This window comes from Quercus lobata, chromosome 5, assembly GCF_001633185.2.
Source record: "Quercus lobata isolate SW786 chromosome 5, ValleyOak3.0 Primary Assembly, whole genome shotgun sequence".
Lineage (NCBI taxonomy): Eukaryota > Viridiplantae > Streptophyta > Magnoliopsida > Fagales > Fagaceae > Quercus > Quercus lobata.
The window spans coordinates 67,090,631-67,095,140 of record NC_044908.1 but is presented as its reverse complement, the minus strand read 5'-3'; the positions used below and the strand labels follow the sequence as shown (position 1 = coordinate 67,095,140).

Below are 4,510 nucleotides of genomic sequence, written 5' to 3'. Positions count from 1 at the left end.
TATAACCAATGAGCTTCTTGATCTTCATCATATGGATGAGTTGAAGAACTTTGCAGCCAACACCTTTCTCAAGTTGGTGTCTTAACTACAAGAAAAGAGTCTACTAACGAGGATAAAATGCCCTCACAAAAATTCAAATATCATCACAAAAGGTTATTAGCGAGGGCATATGGCCCTTGAAAGCTGTCGTATTTGCTTTTGTTGTTAAAAGAGATTTTGCGACCATAACTTTGCAAATAGATAATTTACGAGGGCAATCCACCATCGTTCTTAAATAAATCCGCCCTCACAAATATATTACCAAACGACGAGAATAGTCGACGACTTATTTTTAATGAGGGGAAGTAGTCGTCATTAACAACTATTTGTGAGGACCTTCATACCCTCGCAATTAATTATTTGCAAATTTCAAATTGATGACATACTTTTTAGAGATGAATAGTGTCATCATTAAAATTTATTTATAAGGGCTTGTAACCCCTCACAATTAGTTAGAAATAATAGTGACAACATTAAACTATCACTTAAAACTTTTTTGCAAGAGGTTAAGTGACATCACTATTCTATAAATTACGAGGGACTTTGTCGTCACTATAAAGTTATTTATGACCAAATTTTTATGTCATCAGTGATAATATTTTATTATTTATTTATTTTTAAGTTATTTTATATCATTTTTGTTTAATTATCATGTTACAATAGTATAATGATTACTAAAAATTAATCCATCGAAACATAAAAATTCTTATAAGTTCAAACTTTAAAATATAGAATATACAAAGAAATCCTGAAATTAAACCATGACATAAAAATATTGTTTTAAACTTAAGCAACTAAAATTATGACAAGATCTTAAAGGGTCTCAAAAAAAAGGATTCTGCCTTCTCGTGGTACTTCTCAAAGAATGATGCATAGCTACCAACTTTCCCTTGCATTAAGAACTGCAAGGAAATAGACAAACTAATTAATCATGCACTTGTTAAATGGTTGAGGTGTTTGATTGAAAAATTGTCATACAATGAAGTCCATATGAAGAAATGAATCTTGATCTCCTATGAAAAAATTAATCATGCACTTGCTAAATATTATATTTTGGCTGAAGATCAAATATGCAAGGCTACGTTGTGTTTTTAAAGCAGCATCTTCATACCCTGAGCAAATGAATCACCAACAGCTACAGAACAGCATTAAGATTCAATTAGAGTAAAATTGTAATGAAAATACTTAAATGAAAGGATATAACTTGCACTTTTGCCATACTATCAGGAAGTAAGAGGGGGGGGGGGACTGAGAAGGCAAGAGATTAAAAAGAACATAAATAATAAAGAAAATCCAAAACCACCCGAACCATATTAAAATTGATTTGGTGGTTGGCCACATAAAATCATCATTTCAAACCATTAGAAGCATGAAGGAGAAGTGATCTCCAAGTCCCAATTAGGGTAGGAGTGGCAACAGACCAGGATTGAGATGGGAAGCCCCTTCTTAAACCTGAACTCACAGGAGCAAACTTTGTTCTAAACCATCAAAAACACAGGTTCCCACTTTGGAAACCCAAACCCAGCCCACCCAATTAGCTGGCATTGTGCACACAAAAGACAACCTACAAGTTAGGTAATTGCCCATCAGATTGAAGGTTGCCCAAATTATTTACTGCATTATACAGCCAATAAAGAAGGAATAAAGGTTTTCTCCATGAGGCAGCAGAGCAACTAAGCCTCTTGATTCCTAACTATCCTAGAACCAGGTGGGCTATAACCCTTTAAAACCAATACACCTGAATTGATAATTACGCGTCAATGTAATAACCTACCATACCACTAAGATAACTTACTCTTTTAAGTACTCATCATATTGATCAGCTTCAAAAGCTTCATTGTTGAAGTACTTGACAGTCTGGGAAAAAATTGACAGAATTGGAGAAAATAAGGCATCAGATAATCCATATGGAAAAAATAAGGCATCAAACGATCCATAAGGAGAAAATCAAACGTTAAAAGTAAATCACAGCTTCACCTCTTTTGGTACACATCACCAGTGGCTCGGGACATAGGAAGTTCAGCATTGACCCAAGGCTTACCCCAAAGAGTGACAACGATACCCTCCCCAAGCCCATTTTTGCCTGCATCCAAGTCAGCAAAATCTATATGTTTTGTTCTAGTAGCTCAACTATTGTATTGACAATGTTATTAACACACCACATTGTAAGCATTCATAACACCAAATACAACTGTAACAGATATAAAATACTCCGAACTTCTTCTTTTTTAGTCTCATTTCAAGCACTAAAGGGATATCTGAGAGGGATATAGCAAGAAAAACTTCAAAAAAAGAAAAGAAAAAAAAAGACATACCTGGATGGATGCTATGCAATTGACCTCATTGTTTTCTAATGGATGCTATGCAATTTGTAACTTTTCTAATAGTAGCTGGAGTGGATTGCACAAGGTACAAAGGTATCCCACTTGCTTACAAATAGCTATACAATTGTTATTATACATAGAAGTTACCTTTGATGGTGATTGTTTATTGCTGCAAAAGCAGATTGGACTACTTATTAAATTGATATCATTGCATGCTCAGGTGGCTTCTAACTGTAAAGAATGGCTCTGCTTGTCTTTGTATGACTAGTTCGAATACTGAAGCACATATGCTTGTTCGTTGTACTAATCATGTAATTTCCTTTTTAACTTTGCTCTTGTTACGTATTTTGCTTTGATTTTTGTCTTTATACCGTGTGTAACTAACTTCATAGCATATATGCAGTATGATCTCACTATTTGACAACATAGAACAGAACAATCGTGGCCCTGTATGCTCATTGCCCATTTCACAATTAAATATATGGATTCTCCACCAGTGTCTTTCACAATTAAAATATAAAAAATTGGATGACAGGTATTGCAGAGGATTTTATGATGTTTTCCTTTTATGTGCACCACAAATGGTTTGCCTCAAAGGCTGCATTGCCGAGCAATCTTTAACATGCCTGCAATTGCCTTAGCTGAAACTCATTCCTATCTGCTGATAGGTAACTCAATAAAACTTGAAGTACTCTTTTGCTAAACCATGAGAAGTTACAGAACTTCTTTCTATTTTTGTTAATTATGGTTGTAATTAACAAAAAAAGCCACAATCGCAATCGCAGCGGTATAAGTACTTATAGGTAGTGCTTCAAAAAACACAGGAAATTCGTGAAATGTTAAATCGAATAAACAAATACAGCAAAATCTCCTAGATTTAAACAAAGTTTGGATGATCTAATTAAATAATTATTTCAATTTCGTATTTAATTAAAAAAAAAATGGAGTAGAGTTATAGGTAATCATCCAAAAGTGCGGGAAATTCCTGAAAAATCAAATCGATAAACAAACACAACAAAATCTCCCAAAAATCAAAGAAAATGAAGCTTGAAGGAGCAAATTAAATAATTACTTCAGAATAGAGCACAGATTCAACCTTACAAATCAACAATCAATAGGTACAGAGAATTTTCCAATTTCAAAATCAACAATCAACAATGAACATTTCATAAGAGAGAGTAGAACCTGTAATCAAACTAGTGGAATCAGCGGTGTTGGAGTCGAGATGAGAGGAGACCTTCGATTTTTGAGTTTTCTGAGAAATGTGCAAAAGGAAAATCAAAGAAATGCGGTGAAAATCGACGAGAAAGTGGGAGAAAACAAAGAAACACAAAAATTCAGAGAAGAAATTAGGGTTTGTGATTAGGGATTGTGACTCCGGCGTGTGGGAGAGAGAGCAGATAGGTGGCTAGAGGTGGCGGCGTGAGGGGAGAGAGAAGTGGGAATTGAAAAGAAAGAAGGGAAAAACAAAAAAAAAAATGTGGGAAATGAAAAATTGGCGGAAAATTTTTGCGGGAAGAAAAAAAAAAATTCTGGGGGGAAAGCTAGTCCTATAGAGTTTTTTTTTTTTATCACAAGCATAATTTTTTTTTTTTTTGGATAAGGTTAAAGCTTAAGTAATAATTAGAGTTTTCTTTAATAAAAATAATAAAGCTTAAGTAATAAAATAATGAATTTTAGGGAGTACAAGTTGAAGTATCTAAAGGCCAGGGCGATGTACAAGTCAAAGGAGTAAGAGCTTAAAATGACAATTTTGGGAAAAAAAAGTTTATGCTTGTGAGAAATTTTGTGGGAAGGATAAAAGAAAATATTGGAAAATTTTAACTTTTAGGATAAAAAGGTGTTTTGTCTGATAACTATTGCAACGGGTTATAAAAATATCGCTATAGCCTAGTAAAAATTTCACGTCAACATTTAAATAAATAATAAATCACATAAAAAATTTTTAAAAAATTAATTTCTAAAATTTTTAAAAATAAAATAAGATAATTAAATTAAATTTTTTATTCCTTTCATTATTATTAATTTTTTGGAAGAACATGTTTATGTTCTTTGTGTTCTTCCCAAAATATAACTCATATTCTTAGATCAATAACAATCAAATGGTTGGATTTAAAGTAAAGCGTGGTCAAAGTTTAGTCAAAGTT

General features: G+C 33.0%; 1 long non-coding RNA gene across 3 annotated transcripts; it reads right to left on the bottom strand.

Moving 5' to 3' along the window:
- Positions 1-720: 720 nt before the first annotated feature.
- On the bottom strand, positions 721-3,884 carry LOC115993071. 3 transcript variants are annotated; one of them, XR_004092768.1, is made up of 4 exons: positions 3,549-3,884; positions 2,017-2,122; positions 1,835-1,896; positions 721-1,174 (listed from the first exon to the last, which is right to left on the bottom strand). It is a non-coding gene; the product is annotated as an uncharacterized LOC115993071 (long non-coding RNA). The 3 variants fall into 3 exon arrangements; XR_004092769.1 differs by having other exon boundaries at positions 721-941; XR_004092767.1 differs by having other exon boundaries at positions 721-1,896.
- Positions 3,885-4,510: the final 626 nt, after the last annotated feature.